Source organism: Fragaria vesca, linkage group LG7 (genome assembly GCF_000184155.1).
Source record: "Fragaria vesca subsp. vesca linkage group LG7, FraVesHawaii_1.0, whole genome shotgun sequence".
Classification (NCBI taxonomy): Eukaryota; Viridiplantae; Streptophyta; class Magnoliopsida; order Rosales; family Rosaceae; genus Fragaria; species Fragaria vesca.
In genome coordinates, this window is record NC_020497.1 from 17,477,709 (window position 1) to 17,495,626 (window position 17,918).

Genomic DNA, 17,918 nt, shown 5'->3' on the forward strand with positions numbered 1-17,918 from the left:
GGAGACCGACCGAACGGGACCGGTCCGGCGGCGAACGGAGGTCGGACGGCGGCGGGAGGACGGCCGGAATTCTGCTGGGTGTAGAGAGGGGAAAACCGGGTGAGAAGAGAAGAAAAATCGGGAGGGAGGGAGAAGAGAAAGAAGAAGAAATGGGTTGGGCTCGGCCCAGCCGACCCAACACCCCTTTTAACCCATAATTCCAAAATTCAACACCCCGAAAAAATAATACCCGAATAAAAATTACCGTTTACTAGCTAAAATTTACTATTTTTACCGTCGCCGTATAATCCCCATACGAATTATCCTCCGCACATAATCGTCCCCGAAACCCCTCTAGGGACCAATTAAACTATTTACTCAATGATCGAGACGGTAAAATTCTTATTATAATCACGCTAGTAAATAAGGTAAAAATATAAGGGTCGGGATGTGACAAATAATCTCATTTTACTATATATTCTTAATGTCTGTCACAAACCACACTAAAGAGTAGACCATATATGTAGTAAGAAACATTACTACTCTAGGACACATACCCTCTTGTTATATATTTTAATTTCTTGATATATGTGGTATCTATTTTAGCATTTTGACCAAAGCCAGCTAAGTTTACATAAGGAAGCAAAAGAATTAAATGAGGTCTATTAAGGAATTTATATCCATACGTCAATTATCTACTGTCTCGGTATCTTTAATTATTTGTCATCTCAATACCCCATCTCTATATTGTTGTAAATGTATTTCTCATTCTAGTGTTACACCTTTAAGATTTAAGAATCTATGATAACTTGTAATCCCCATAGTCCCGGTCTATCTATGAAATTATGAACTTTATCAGAAAGTCCTTCAATTACAAGTTCTAGCAGAGCTCAATCTTTTGCTTATCGCAAAATGCAAGAGACTTCAACTGAAAATCAATGAAAACCCTATAGATTTATATATAAACCCTACAGATCTATATATAAAAGAAGGAAACATAAGAAAAGACTAATAAAAGTGCATATATACTCCACATAACAAACAAAGAAAGTCAAGCAACCACAAAAGCAACAAAATTGAGACCAGTAGTTACTAAGACTCCACATTTTGTTTCATTTTGAATAATCAAACTCCACATAAATCTCCAAACTGATAATTTCCTACAGTAAACATACATAAAGACTTTACCTCTGTTTTATTTGCAATATTTAGATCTTTTCTGGCAAGAGTTCTTATGACTATCTTTGGATCGTTGCAATTTTTCTCAAGAATTTGATGAGTCAGTATTATATTTATTTTTCAGTTTTGTATTTATCTCTGCAAGATATCAAACAAATATATAAACATTTTCACTGGAGATAAAAACTATCAAATGTCATATCCACAGCTTATTGCTTCTATTTTAACAAAAAAAAACACTATTTCTAATGGCTGGTCAAAAAACACTCAAGTCTGAGTTATGCCTGAATATCGCCTAAATTCAAATTATGGTGAGACCTTCTTATCAACTTGAGGACTTTAGGTAACTGCAAACGAAAATTTCAGGTGAGATTTTCTTATCATTATAAAAGTGTAAATTATAACAGTCTCAATTGTGTAAACATCTTCTACAATTTATATAAAAAAAAACATTAAAAAAAAACTCCAACACCTAGGCCAACACTGTTCACGTGAACAGTGATTATGAACAGTCTATGAACAGTGTATGAAAAATAGTATATGTTAGATGGATTATTAGAGCCATGCAATACGAGTCACTAGTAGAAAAAAAGGCTTAAGCGACGGGTAAATTCACATTTCGTCGCTTAAGAAAATCCTAAGCGACGAAAATAAATATCGTCGCTAGAAATACATTTTTCGTCGCTACAATTTCCTAGGGCGACGAAATGTTTTTGTCGCCTTAGTTTCGTCGCCACATGTCCCACTAAGGCGACAATAAGGTTTTTGTCGCAAACGGTTCATGGAGCGACGAAAATGTTAACACTTAAGCGACGAAACTATTTGTCACGTGATATCCTTCACCTAACCGACAAATTAACGTTTCGTCGTCTTAGGCGTACACTAAAGCGACGAAATATTTGACATTAGAGCGACGAAACTGTGTGTTGCATCATATTCTTCACTTAACCGACGAATTTATGTTTCGTCATCTTAGGTTTACACTAAAGCGACGAAATATTTTACATTAGAGCGGCGAAACTGTTTGTCGCATCTTATCCTTCACTTAACCGATGAATTGACTATTTGTCGTCTTAGATTAAGACTAAAGCGACCGAATTTGACTTTAGAGCGAGAAATTGTTTGTGGCATGATATCCTTCACCTAAGCGAGGGATCGTTTTGACTTAAGCGACGAAATATTTCGTCGCTTAAGTGAAATCTTCTTTTGGTTATGAGAATCAACCGTTTATTGTTGCCACAATGACAAGGCTAGTTTTTTATCTTGATGATCCAAAGGAGGGTGGGGGTCGAAAAGTTGTTAACGTGATGTCACGTAGAGGTATTAATTACACTACACTAGCTTGAGATGAGTATTGCAAATAGATATTGAGAATGTGACTCTTGAACCATATCAAGAAGCCTCGACGTCTAATATCCCAGACAGGGAGACTATTCGCATCAACAACGACATCCACTTCCAACCCCGCAAGTACATTCCCATTTTTAATTTAGAGTTTGACTTCGGTTCACTTCCATTCATCCCATGCCACCAACTAAGGACTTCATTGACGACGAAGAGGAAGACTCAGACGATCATTCATATGAAGTGAGTGAGGATGACGGGGACTACAATGATAGTGATTGAAACTCATGATGTGTTAAAACATCAAATTTTCGATTTAATTATGTCATGAATTTATTATATATGTAATAAATTTAATCTATTAGTTGTGATATGTATTAATTTTCGATTGATTTAGTTTTATACTTTACTAACATGTTGATGCAGCGAAAATATAAACATTAGAATCTACCAACGGTGACTTGAATCCACAAGTCTAGTTCTCTCGAAACCACGAGAGGAATTCTGGAATCCACCAGAGAATTAAGATAAATACAAGGTTTTTTATTAATATGAAAGCTGATGACTACAACTGATAAAGGCTCCTTATATAGGAGCAAATAAACCCTAAGCCAACTAACATCAAAGCCTAAACGCTCATGGATTAAAAGAAAACCAAATCAAAAACGAACTATTAAAATTAATGTCTGAAAATAAGTAAATCTGCATTTTGAAGGCCTAAACGGACTCGGATGGCCTAAAAAGCCCATAGGTCGTAGCAAAGTGACGAGTTAAGTTCGTTGGGCCGTTCTGCTTCCAAAAAGGTATCATAATAGTCAATCGGACACCAAACGCCAAATCTAGAGCAAACCGGATTTAGACTTGTTCGATTGATCTGCTCTTCAATCTCTATCGTCATCTGTTCTATATCACATTTTATGAGTATTAATTAGCAGAAAAAAGTGAAATATAAATGATTTTACAACTTAAGCGACGAATTTTGTCATTTTCGTAACGTATATTCTTTGGTGGTAAGTACAAAATTTAATCCACTTAAGCGACGAAAAACAAACAATTTGTCGCTTTGGCCCAAATATTTGGCGGGCTGCTCAAATTTTGGCCCAAATTTAAACAAACCTAAGCGACAAAAACCATAAAGATTTTCGTCGCTTAAGTTGTTACTATATTTTGTTTCAGAATCGATCCCAAACACATTAATTTGCTTCCTCCTTACCGGTCTAAAACACCAAATCCTCCCTCTTCCTCCTCTTGCCCAACCTACTGATTGAAATCCTCCCTCTTCCTCCTCTTGCCCAATACCGATCGAAATCCGGCCTCCCTCTTCCTCCTCTTCCTCACATCTTCCCTCTTCCTCCTCTTGCCCAATACCGATCGAAATATGGCCTCCCTCTTCCTCCTCTTCCTCACTTCGCATATCAATTCAGCCACCTCCTCCTTAATCCTTGAATTCCTAAATCCCTAAATATCACCTCCACCTCCTCCACTGCTCACAAAACCCAGCCACATCCTCCTCTAACTACCTAGATGCCGGTGCTCAGGAAAAGGAAAGCTCAGGAGGAGGTGGAGGAGCGTTTGCGACTGGAGTGTGCGCAACAATATGGCTCCTCTTCTGCCAGATCCAACACAGCCACTCCGACGACGACGGTGCCATCCCTTGCTGAATCGGCTCCCTCTCTAACCGACGACGATGACAAGTCAGCGACCCGAGTATCAGAAACACTTTCTGAGGGTGCACCCAGGGTTGTCAGCGCTCGCCGGAAATCGAAGAAAAGCGGAGGACCTCCCCAGAAAGGCAACCGGGGTGTGGTGAACTGCTCAAAGGTGTCTGATATTGTGAAAAGCATGGGGAAGAAGATCAACTTGGACTTTGATTGGGAGGTTATTGATGGACCTCGTAATTCTGATGTATGCAGCCTATTTGTGAATATTGTTGGAAGCATCATACGAGAAAGAGTGGCAATGAAGAAGGAATCGTGGTATGATTTAGACAAGGAGGAGAGGAAGAAGCTTTTTGACGGTCTCACTGTAAGTTAAGTCATAACTTTCAGTCCTTTTAATTTTGTTGGTATTTTGATTCCCTACATCATTGCAACTTAATTATAACTTGTTTTCTATGTCTTGCAGTGTTTTTTATCATTGATTTTAATGATATAAAAGCCATTAAATGGATCAAAAAAAGGGCAGCAAGTGTATTCCGTGAATGGAAGCATGACTTGTCCGAGATTCACAAGCTTGGGGGAGAGATGTGATTCCGAAAGAGCTTTTGCACAGGCGGGATGAGTGGGAGTGGCTTTGCACGCATTTTGATTCGGATAAGTGCAAGGTATAAATTCAGTTTTGGTTATGAGATAGAAGGACAAATACTTGCTATTAGTTCAGTTTTGGTATAAGACATGTTATGATTATGTGGTATATATGTATATGTATCTTACTTTGAATTGCATGAGTTTTGGTGACTGCATACAGTTGGGAATTTGGATTAAAATTGGATATGATTGTTGAGTTTTGGCCTTGTGTTTGTGGCAATGAAGTTGGTACTTTGAATTGCATGAGTGGTATGAATTGAAGAAATAGTGTACAACCTGTTTTAATTATGTTCTTTAAGCATGCAGCAAAATGTTGTGATTGGTGTTATATTGTTAATTTGCCGTGTATAGATATCAATTCATGACTTAGAAGCCACATTTAGGTTTGTACCTGAAAATGTATACGAACTGTTTGGAATAAATTTTCATTCTTTCTTTCTTTTTTAGCTGAAATGTACACTGTGATTATATGCTTGACCTTTTCTTTTCCTTCATAGATGAATGAGCACCTCACGTGCACTATCGTTTAGCTGAAATCTGGAAATTCTTTCTTTCCTTTTTAGTTGAAATCTGGAAATTCTTTGTATTAGTTTACTTTTTATTTAACTGATATGGTTTAAGAGTGTTCCTCAAAACAATTCACTTTCATGATTCTCAATGTGTTGCTTGATTTCTATGTTGATTGTTATTCACTTCCTGTTGAAGGTTGTTTGACATTGCTCTTTATTTCAGTAGCTTCACATATATTGTTTGCTTGAGTGACATTGCCTTCATACGTTTTTGTTGTTCTATGGACATCAGCTTATTAAAGCCATGGAATACCAAATCTTAGTAGAAGACCTAATTTAACAAAAGACTTGGTTTCTCAAGTTCGATACTATCTCCTGTGTAAATTAGTTTTAATTTTGTTGTTCTGTTATAAGTAGTTTTGCTATATGTGCTTTCTCTTCTTATAATCATGTTGGGGGGTTTTATTAATTCACAGTGTTCACAAAAAAAAAAGTTAGAGGTTGTTACCATTGTCAACTAGCTTTTGTGAACTTGAAAAGATGCAATTGAGTTTATTCTAATCATGTATTACTTGACTACTCTTTGTATAATTATTGTTACTGAGTTCTGGTTATATATATTGAATTAAGAAGTAGCTAGAACAGATGACCAACGTACAAAGGGATAGAGATAGTGTGTTTAGTATTGATTGTCTAATATGAGGCTGACCTGACTATTTGTGTACTCACTAAATTTAAAGGATATGGATGGGTAGCAATTTTCAATCTAGGGGTGTCCAAATCAGTTTCTGAATTTTCAATTTCTATAGTTGGTATGGTTCAATACTCTTGTTCTTTAATCAAGGGTGGCTTTATGGTTTAGTTATATACATATATTTATTTGCATACAGTAGTACATGATTGACTTATTGTCACAAGACATGGTTTCATGGAGGAAGAATGTCCTCAGTTAGGCATTGTCCTATATTCTTTTGATTGAAATTTGGAATTTATAGGTTGAGTGTCATATAGTTGAGATTTTTGACCGGTTACCTTCTTTCTAAAAAATGTACAAATTGGTTAGTTGTTTGAACTTGGTGTCTTCATGAAAGTTAGAGTAGAGACCTTAATGATCGTTTCAGAACTAGAATCTCTTGAAAATAAGTTTTCTAGAATTAGTTATGATTTTCCAAAGTTATAGCTGAGTTGAATATTTTCCTGAAACATCAAACTATCCTTGTTTTGATCGTGTACTTGGTATTGTGTAGAGACGATCGGTTGCCAACTCCAGCAACCGTGGTAAGAAGGAGTTGGAGCACCACTCAGGGAGGAAACCTATCATTTACCGGGTGGCCGAGCTAAGGGATAAGGGTGCTTCATTAGTGGTGGTTGACGTGTACCCTGTGACATACGACATCAACCAGCCTAAAGCTGCTGAGCATTATGTAAGTATCAATACCTAATGCCTTAACAAAGTTTCTATGCCACTTTGCCTGTTGCATATTTCATGTGATGTTCATTTGGTAATAAGTGTAGTTTGTCACACCCCAATTTTCGAAAGATAATTTTTCAAAATTTTTGGCATTATATATCCTAAAATATTATAATCCCAAAACCTGTTTCAAAAACAAACTTCATAGGAAACTAAAATTTAATGCGGAAATGTAAATCACACAACTCAACACTGAGTTAAATATTACATTTCCTTGTTTACATAAACTTGAAGGTCAAGAAAATGAAACACTCACATGAGTTTAATACTGTTTAACCCAAATATAAAAATATACATAGTACAGCAAAACCCAACAAAAAACCCTGCCACTAAGCCTCCGCCTCAACCCTGCTGATCCTCACCTGCAGGTTTAACCCCTACACCAAGAATTGGTGCACCGGGTTGTAAACAACAAACCCGGTAAGCTAAAAAGCCCGTACGAGTAATTCTCAAAATAAACACAACACCTCCAACAACCCATTATAACACAAGAGCAATTTATATCCATAATTAAAACCACAATTTCAACACTATCTCAATTAACATGTACCCATGAGTCCCAAGTATTAATAAATACCTCTCATGACCTACAACAACAAAATGTGTACCCATGGGTCCCAGATACCATACGGTATCTCCCATGACCTACACTGACAGACGGACTAGAGCTCTATTCCTAACTGCAACAATCACCCGGCCAAGGCTTGGAACCCGGTTTGGCTATTTATTCAACAATCACAATATCACGTCATTATCCTCAACAACACAATATTACATCATTATTCTCAACAACACAATATCACATCATTATTCTCAACAACACAATATCACATCATAAATTATATCCTTCCACATGGATATGTTTACATGAACAAAATATAGATATTCCACAAGAATAATCTATCAATAATCAATAAAATTATGATCACATGAATCTCAAAATAGCATATAAAGAAAACTTGTTTTATCTTACCTATGAACCATTGGCGATCAAGCTCATATATTTTTTTTAAAACAACTAAAAGCATATTATTTAAATCCATCATCATCATCATTATCATCATATGACCATAATAACAATACCTTGGTGAGATTTACTCATCTAATTATCTCGCTGCAATTTCCACAACTGACAATAGCAACCAAACACAACTTCACAAATCACCTCAAAATAACACAATTAAAACCTTAGTAACTAAAATACTATAGGTTATCACAATACCCTTAACTAACCCTTAGTTCAAGGGAGGACAACTTTCCAAAAGTCGTCAAACTTAGAGACCCAAAATGATTGCCTCTAATCCTCAAATCCTAACTCAAACCTTCACCAAGCCTAATATCCCACTTAAAATTCTAACATGAAAACCTTGCTCACAACCTAGGGATTCTACATCTCAACAATCTCACAACAACAAGAGCTAGCTAAAACACAACAACCTAAGCCACGAACATTGCCGGACGCGCTGCCACGCGCCTCCACAAAGTTTCGAATTTGAGAAAACTCTCAACAGCAAAGTTGAAGCTTGAAGCAAGGGGAACAACTTTCATACCTGAGACTTCGACCAATTTTGGCCGAAACCGGCTGGAAACTGCTCCGCACAGTAACCTGAAAATCAAACTACAAAACCTGCAAAACCAGCCTCAAAACCTCAAAAACTTGCTTCAACCTATACCTAGCCATCACTAGAAGGAGGAGAGGATCAAGACTCACCTAAGGATGCCCCTCGTCGCCGCCGTATACGGCGGTTCCGACCGGTGGCACAGCAGCCCCCTTTTGCCGGCTGAAAACGTTGTTTCCGGCGTCCCACACTGAGCAGCAGCTGCCCAGCCTTGAAGAGGACACCTGTGGGAGTCGAACGGGACCGGCGGCGGTCCAATCGGTGGCCGGATGGTGGTGCTAGCTCCGGCAGGAGTTGGGTTCTTGGGGAAACTCGGGAGAGAAAGAGGGAGAAGAGAGAGAAAAAAGTGGATGACTTGTTTTTAGGGTTTCCAAAAAACATCCCACACACATTTTTCTACTTATACTCTTTTCAAACCCGGAAACAAACTTCCTCTGAACGTAACTTCTTCATACGACGTCCGTTTCAGACATGCCACATGTCTACGAACTCGTATCGACAAACTCTACAACTTTCGTGAAGGAAGTTTTCGAAGATAACTTACAAAAAATAAAGTCAACTTTTGGCCTCTTAAAGTCAAAGCACTTAAATAAACTCCCGAAACTTCAATTTCGCATAAACCAAAGAATTTCCATAAATAATCCTTCATTAATTATGGGAATAATACAAGTAAAATTGATATAAAAATCTAGGGTATTACAATAGTTAAATTATAGTGAATTGCTTATAAGTGTTTTGTGCTGAAACTTTTGGTGTTATGCGGTGTAGCTGTCTTAAGTTCAAATTTCATTAGGATTGAGGACTCTGTTTGGCTTGAAACTTTGTACCCTTGTCCTTCCATGTGATTACCCTTGATCTAGAAAGTTTTGTGTTGTTTGATAAGGTAGATGATTCGTGGTGAATTTTTGAAGTTGGGTACACTGCGCTGGAAATTGTGTTTGTGTTCAGCAGTTCAGTTGCTTCGTATTTGATTGGGTTTTGGGTCTTCGTTTGGCTTGAAATTTTTTGCTCTTGTTCTTCCTTATGTTTACTCTTGGTCTGCAAATTTTGGTGTTATTTGATAAGATAGATGAATTATGGTGATTTTATTGAATTAAGTGCTTTGTGTTGAAATTGTATTCGAGTTATGCTGTGGTTTGAATTTGATCAGGATTTAAGACTCATTTTGGTCTGAAACTTTGTACTCTTGTTCTTCTATATGAGAACTATTGATCTGGAAAGTTTCAGCTTATTCCAATGTAAATTGACAAGGCGGTGATTTTTCAAAGTTTACCCTGCAGTTGGTAAAGTCCCAGAATTTTGAGTATGCTTCCTTGTTTTCTGTTGAGCTAAGTGTGTGTGTGTATAAACATGTTGCTAGTGTATAGAGAACTATGTTACGTTCCAGAATTACGAGGATGATTTACTAGCCTCATTAGAAGCTTTCGTTGTGTGTGATGATACTATGGGTGTCCATAGTAGTTTGGTATTTGATTGTTATATTGTAAAGCTGATGCCTGTTTTATATTTCATGTGATGTGTATTTGGTAAAGTTGATTACTGCTTCAGTTATCATGTTTTGATGATGTTATAATAGTTGCATATATGACTTGTACATATTATTCTTGAATTGTAGGAAAAGTTGAAGGAACATGGTGCTATTGCCAAGACTTTGCAGAGCACTTAACACCCGGACATCCCACCGGATCAGCTGCCTCCTTTGGACTGGCCAACTCAACTAAGTGTTGTGCAAAACGCTATGGGAGAAACAAAAGGGTCTTACCTTCGTGGTATTGGACGAGCAAGCGTCCTAGAGAAGAGAAGAAGGTCAACATCTTCTTCTTCATGCTCTCGACTGAATAATGAGGCGATGGCAGAGATAGTGGCTGTTAGAAAGGAGGCGGCTGAGGCACAAGAGAAGGCTGACAAAGCATAAGAGAGGGCTGAAAAAGCCCAAAAGATCGCTGAGCAGTCTGTTGCAGATTATCAAGAGTTGAAGTTGCAAATGGATCAAATCATGGCTCGAATAAGGCTACAGCCTATGTATTCACCCTCGGTCCCAAGCCAACAACCTCGAGATGACAATGATGATAAGGGCCTTGACACTTCTCAAATTAGTTTAGGAAATCAGTAGACTTTTCTAGTTTAAATAATTGTACAAACAATATTAGCTAGTATTTATTTTGTTGATACGATAACTTTATTATTATTATTAATAATATAAATATTTCGGTTAATTTATTTTGGTTTTACAGGAATTAATATAAAAATATATTTTTGAGTTATTATAATATCTCTCTCTGAATAATAAAAATATATATTTTTTTTCAAAAAAACTAAAACCTAAGCGACGAAAGATGCTTATTTTGTCTCTTAAGAGTAAAAATTAGGCGCCAAAAGTTGACAGGCCAAAAAAGTCTTTTGTCGCATAAGGCTATAGCGACGGAAAAGTTCGTCGCATTAAATGGAGCGACGAAAAAGTTCGTCGCATTAAATGGAGCGACGAAAACAACCTCATCGCTAAACTAAACAGGTTCGTCGCATTAAATGGAGTGACGGAAAAGTTCGTCGCATTAAATGGAGCGACGAAAACAACCTCATCGCTAAACCAAACAGGTTCGTCGCTTAACCGTAAAACGACAAGAGAACATACGTCGCTGAACAACTTAAGCGACAAACACTTTTCGTCGCCTCAGCTAATTATTCGTCGCATTAAATCTAGCGACAAAAAAACGATCGTCGCTAAACTAAAACTTTTCGTCGCTTAGCTGTAAAACGACAAAAAACATACGTCGCTGGAAAACTTAAGCGACGAATTGTTTTCATCGCTTAAGTTAATTATTCGTCGCTTAGATCTGTGGCGACATAAACAATCCCCGTCGCTTGGTTCGTTTTCTTAAGCGACGGATTATATGTTTTTGTCGCTTAAGTACCTATGAAACGCGTCATATGCGACGAATCTTAAACGACGCCTGTTTCGTCGTTTAAGTTAAAAAGTGATAAAAATGAGCACTTAGGCGACGATTTGTTCCCGTCATTATTTCTACCAGTGAGTATATCATTGTCCGAAGTTGAGTTGGACGTATTATATTATAATATAATATAGTTTTATTTCACTTTGGTTGTGGCTCTCCTGGGTTTAACCAACCGAGGGAGGTTCATGCGGTTTCTGCTTATATGGGGTAATCAGGTTAGTTCACCACTCCAAATCTTTTCTTTTGAATGCACCTATCAATTTGATTCTCCCCCATTAAGCATTCTCCCTTCTTTTTATCATTTTGGGTCCTCATTCCTTTGACTTTGAAAGAAATTTCACTTTCTAGACAGTTCTATTATTGTTCCCATCTTTCTGCTTTTGTTTTCGTTTGAAACTGTTGTTTGACGTTTACATAAAGTTGGATTCCTTGCAATTGTGTTTATATCTTCCTGTTCTTGAATTGGTGATGATCAGAATTAAGGATTCTATAGCGTTTTGATTGTTTTGAATATTGAACTTGTCCATGAGGAAGGCCTTAGTCTACTCATGGCTATACATTGTCTCCTAAATTGTTGCAAGAATATGGGCAACATGCCCCTCTTTGTGTTCTTCAAAGACACAAGGTAACTTCTTCTTTTTTGGGGGGTTCGGACCCCAAATGTTTGTACTTTTGTTTTCTTTGCTGTTGGTTCTGTGTTAGAATTTTAATGTAAATTTATTATATATAGTTTCTTATCGCAAATTTTAATATTATTTGCAGGAATGTTTTCAGAGCTGATGAGCTAGGCCTGGAAATAGTACATATTGCTCTTCCTACGCTACTAGCGTTAGTAGCAGACCCTGCTGCTTCTCTAATCGACACAGCATTTGTTGGCCATATAGGTATCTCGTGGCGATGTTTAAGTTTTGTGGTGGAATTATATGTTCAGATGTTTCACAAATGCACTTCCAATCTTCCTGTGCAAATCACCATTTTATTGTATCCAATCCTTTTCCTGGGATGTAAATTGAAATTTTTCGCTCAGCAAGCAAGATCTTCAGTATGATGGCTTCCTGCTCCTTTTGAAATATTTTTCCTTACAAATTGAAAAGCCTTAATAATGCTCATAAGATTGTACAAAGAGTCACCTTGGTAGGGAAGTTTCCTCAGTTTTTACAAACAACTGAATAGAGAAAGCTTTTTTATCCAGCTTTATTATAGGACTGCTATAAAGTTATTATATTGAAGTTGTAGGATATGAACTAGTTTAAGAACTTGAATAAAAGTTTATCTACTGGGTTAGTTATAAAACTGCAGGCTATTGAAACTTACCTTTGCCATGAACCATATGGACCAGTTCAATTTTTTGTGTGCATTATTTCTGCTGTAGTATATGTAGATGTTCCATACAAGAAGTGCCAATACACTTTCCTATATCTGATTAACCATAATCATAGTTATCAATAATTTAGCTCTTAATTAACTCTGGAGCATTGTATGCTATGGACCTAGATTTGATTGACCATAATAATCGATGACTTTTATAGGTCCTGTGGAGCTTGCAGCTGTGGGAGTTTCTATTGCTGTTTTCAATCAAGTATCAAAAATAGCAATATTTCCACTAGTCAGTATTACAACCTCTTTTGTTGCTGAAGAAGATACTACAGAACCATTAAGTACTCAAGATGAACGACTGGAAAATGCTACTTTCGTCAACAAGGAAATGGAAGTACTCAAACCACTTGTTGGTACGTTGCCTCCTTTCCCCCTTCATAATGTTGAATTAAACTAACAATGTGGATCACTTTATTTTTTTATAGAAGCTCCCTCCATGAGAATATATTGTGACTTTCTTATATTTTTGCCTCAATTTCTAAACAGACTCTACATCATCATCCATTACCATTGATAATACAGAAATGGTCAAACCTGAGCATGTCAGAAGGCGTATTCCATCAGCGTCATCAGCGTTGGTCATTGGCAGCATCCTGGGGGTTATTCAAACTCTATTCCTAATTTTTGCTGCAAACCCCATCCTAAATTACATGGGGGTAGATTCTGTAAGTTCATTTTGTACGTTGGAGATTTTAGATATTCTGTTTCGTGTTTCTTGAAGGTTGCATTTTTTGTTAGTTTTGTTATGGAATTACCAGTTCCAGTCAACTTGATTATCTATGTAGTTGGTAACTTCAACTGCTCTAAATTATGCCTCCTTTCACTTTTTCTACATTTTCTGCATCCTAAATTTACAAGGTCTAAACTACACAATGTTATTCAGAACCTTGTAAATACATTTTGTTTTCTGTGTAGCCGAAATGCGCAGAAAGATGGCATTAGCAATCAATGAAAATGTCTTTCCAATCAGAAAATGCATCCTAATATGGAAACTGGGGGTATAAGTTAGGTAGAAAAGGAACAAACTTTCATAGCAATGTAATGGGCATTTGTTTCTGTAGATATCATAAACTACAGCCTTTCTTAGATTGTGCTAGATTGGAACAGAACCAAACCGTAGTCTAAGGTTACAGATACAATCAGCGTGCTTGGTGCTAGCTTATTTCATGTGATCTAGTTTTCTGGTTTCTACTGTGGCTTTTGTCTGTTGTTGTCCACTTTTGTTGCATTGTGCCTTTATTATCGATAAATTCGGTTTCTTTTCAAAATGGAATAATAAAATAAAAGAACAGAGTAACAAAGCAAAGTTTTAGAATCAATATTCTGGTTTCTGTCTCATGTATTCAAAAAACAATGATACACACATCCTAAATGAAACTGAGTATCAGTTTTCATCTCACATATGCAACACATATTTATCACCTCAAGAGGCTCAGCAAGTTATGGTCGTAGTTTTTGGGACAAACTATCTTATCTAGAGCTGTAAGTTCAAACATATTTTTGGAAAAGTTGCAATTATTTCTGCATTTGTAGTCAATGAACAAGAATTCCAAGCTATACTAGTCACTTGATGGAATGTTATTTTATTTTGTCAGGGACAGCAGTATAGAAAATTGTATTTTATTTTGGCACCATTAAAATTTTCTATACCATTAAAATTCTAGTCACATAATCAAGTAGGATCCCAAATAAAGTTGGTTTCTTTTCATACTTGATTATGTAGGTTACTTTGCTTCTCTATGCATGTGAGGTATGATGCTGGATATAATGATGCCGGATATAGAGCTATTTGATCTCACCTTTCATTTTGAATAAGCAAAAGCAGTGTCTCCTTGCATAAGATGGATGTTAAATATTCAACAATTATTTTGGTAGTTAAATCTAATTAGGAGCTTTGAGTCGTACTGAAAATGGAAGATGACTATATTCTCGATTCTGTTCATTACTTCATTTATCAAGTTTTCGATTCTTACATTGATAGATCCCTTGTCAGCATTATTAGTCATGTTTATTGGAAATCTGAAATGACCGGCATTCTGAGCCCCCACCGCTGCAATTTTTTTTACCATGAGCATAATTTATTCGCTGGAGTTAAATAACTTATAGGAATTTTACACCTCAAAGTGCTTGCATGAATCTACTGTTCTCATTGAAATCATAAATTTTGTTTTATGAAGTTGTTCCACTTCTGATATTGAAAATTACTTAAGTCCACGTTGTCCTAGAAATTACATTGTAAATGAAGAAATTTCTATTCATTCCATTGCAGGGTTCTCCTATGTTAAGACCAGCAAGACAATACCTGACACTACGATCACTTGGTGCTCCTGCAGTTCTTCTCTCTTTGGCAATGCAAGGGGTTTTCCGTGGTTTTTAAGGATACAAAAACTCCTTTATATGCTACAAGTAATCTCTCTCTCTCTCTCTCTCTCTCTCTATATATATATATAATTCTCTCTCGCTCTCTTCTGATCCATACACACACACCCTTTAAAAATTCAACTGCAATATGTGGCCAGTGCACAGATAAGCATGACACAATAAAACAGTCTGTTGATTAGCTCTTGCAACGAGTGTGATCGTTCCAAGAATTTTTCTTGAATAATAGAATTTTCTTCTCTTAAGAAATCATCTTGAGGCCTCTCAGATTACAATGCCACAGAATTGGATGAGAGTAATTCATGACCATAGAATTGGAAACTACAAATCTTCATCTAGGACAGCATTTGTGCCTCAAATTTTCTTGTCTTCAGCCTCTCATCATAGCAGTCTGGTCCTAGTCTCACATTGATGCAAAAAAATTACCCGAGACATTCTCCATGTTTGTCTTGTCTTCACTTCCCCTGTTAAATGAAGTCTGGACTCTGGTGTAAGTTTTCAACCTCCCTTCAAATCATCATATTGCTATCAGTTTCATATTTGAAATCCTAGATTCATCTTGTTTTCCCATTTAAATGCTGCTGGATAATTTGTAAACTAGTTCGAGAGTAAATAGAGCACCTGGTGCTCAAAGGATAAGAAAATAGAGCACATGTTGCTCAAATGCAGAAATGAGCACTTATTTACTGCATGGTTACTGGGTAAGTTATACCTATTGAAGCCATTCTGCATGTTTCTTCTTTAACTGCAGTTGTGGGAGATGCAGTAAACATCATTTTGGACCCAATATTAATGTTTGCACTCCATATGGGCATTAGTGGTGCAGCGATAGCCCATGTTTTCTCTCAGTAAGCTTTACCTGTGGCTAATAATGATTCAATATTAGAAGTCCGTACCCTTTTGCAAAAGACTTCTTTATCATGTAGATGCAAATATTTCCCTCTGCTGTCTTATTGCTGTTTACTTGTTATGTGATTATTGTAGGTATTTAATCTGTCTGATACTGTTATGGAGATTAAACAGACAAGTCGACCTCCTAACCCCAGGCGTCAAAGATCTACGGATTGGCCAGTTTCTGAAAAATGGTAAAGGTTATTTTTCTTTGCAAGTAATGAATCCGCAATCAAGCTTGATTGATCCGCTTTCCAGATTATTTACTTCTCTCATCTTCTAGCCCGTCTTCTAAAATCACCTTCAACAAGAAATGCTGAAAAATTATTTCCTAACTGTTCCATATCGTTTTCTTTTCATCTTGGATCAGGGGGTATGTTATTGGTGAGAGTTATAGCTGCAACATTCTGTGTCACCCTTGCAGCATCATTAACTGCACGGCAGGGATCGACATCAATGGCAGCATTTCAAGTTTGCTTGCAGATTTGGCTTGCGGCCTCTTTGCTTGCAGATGGGTTAGCTGTGGCTGGACAAGTAAGTAAATTTTGGAAACAAATACATTATGTGATGGTGACGTACATTATTGGCATCCCTAATTTTTATATACTTATATAATCCAGTCAAACATAAATAATTTCCTTTAGTACGGTGGTAAACCTAATTTGATAAGAAGGTTGAAGTTACTATAGTAAAATTAAAAATCTCTGAGCTGTGTTTGGCCATGGCTATGTGCTGATTCAATAAAAATGGTAGCTTCAGAGATCAGACAAACATTTTTGAATATCAGGGTTACTTACAGTTGATATAAACCAAGGATACATCGAGTTAAAGTGTTCAGCACAACACCCTTAGGTGCAAGGCTGGCTCAATTATCATGAAGGTCTACTACCCTATTAAAGTTATTGATCCTAAGAAAATAAATATCAAAGTTTGTTTTCTTGCGTTTATATTGTATTCGGCAAGTCTTAGTTCCAATACCATTGTCGCATTGACTGCCAACACCCTTAGTGACTCTCCAAGAGAATGTTTCAGACTTTAATTAATAAATATATTGATATTTCTCAGTTTCTGCATCAAAATTGCAGTTTTTTTTTTTTTTTTTGTTTTTTTTGTTTTTTGGTTTTTTCATTGTGGTTTCTTTAGATTCTTATGTGAAGGTGGAATTTTTTTTCTCTGCTAAGATGTGTCGAGTTTTCCTCTGCACTAAAACCAGATTTCTTGTTGTGCCTCAGCTGTTCTTGATTTTTCGTTTTATCTCCCAGCTGTTTTACTGTGGACAGAACTTCCATTTTAATTGGCAAGTTCTCTTCTAAGACTTTCAGAAGTCTATCAGGATCAAAGAAACACTCGATTGCTTCAGTATTGCATACTTCTGATGCTAGTACTCAAATTGTTTTTTGTGACTATTTTAGCCTTCTTACACTACCATAAATGATCTACATACAACAGTGTCTTCATTTTCTGTTATTTTTTTTCTTAATAATCATCTGTTGCACTAGTTCACTCGAATTATATTATATGTTTCTGTTTTGATTCTTTCGGCGGTGTTGATGTAATCCAAACTTTCAGGCAATCCTTGCAAGCGCATTTGCGAGGAAGGATCACAGCAAGGTTGTTGCCACAGCTTCACGTATATTGCAGGTGACTTAAATTTTGGTTTAATTTTTAACATATGAAGTCACTCCCTCTTCTTGTTCTGTATTGCACTTCTAATTATTTGATTGTGCAGATGGCTTTGGTTCTAGGGATAATACTCGGAGTCATGCTTACAGTTGTATTGAAGTTTGCGTCAAGATTATTCACCAAAGATATCAATGTTTTGCAGCTTATAAGTTTAGGCATTCCGGTATTCCTCTCGTCCATCCAAGCATGAAGCAAATATATATATATATATATATATATATATATAC

The 17,918-nt window shown here is 36.6% G+C and overlaps 2 pseudogenes across 2 annotated transcripts in view; one reads left to right on the top strand and one right to left on the bottom strand.

The window, feature by feature from the left end:
- The window catches only part of LOC101309983, a 259,355-nt pseudogene that overhangs the window by 213,791 nt on the left and 27,646 nt on the right, over positions 1 to 17,918 (bottom strand). The gene's annotated exons all lie outside the window — the stretch shown is intronic.
- LOC101304620 overlaps positions 11,694 to 17,918 on the top strand; it is a 7,730-nt pseudogene continuing 1,505 nt past the window's right edge. Inside the window, exons 1-10 of the transcript XR_185271.1 lie at positions 11,694 to 11,986; positions 12,124 to 12,245; positions 12,891 to 13,091; positions 13,225 to 13,403; positions 15,008 to 15,144; positions 15,869 to 15,965; positions 16,102 to 16,202; positions 16,379 to 16,542; positions 17,578 to 17,649; positions 17,738 to 17,854. The product of XR_185271.1 is annotated as an MATE efflux family protein 1-like (transcript). The remainder of the gene's footprint in view (positions 11,987 to 12,123; positions 12,246 to 12,890; positions 13,092 to 13,224; positions 13,404 to 15,007; positions 15,145 to 15,868; positions 15,966 to 16,101; positions 16,203 to 16,378; positions 16,543 to 17,577; positions 17,650 to 17,737; positions 17,855 to 17,918) is intronic.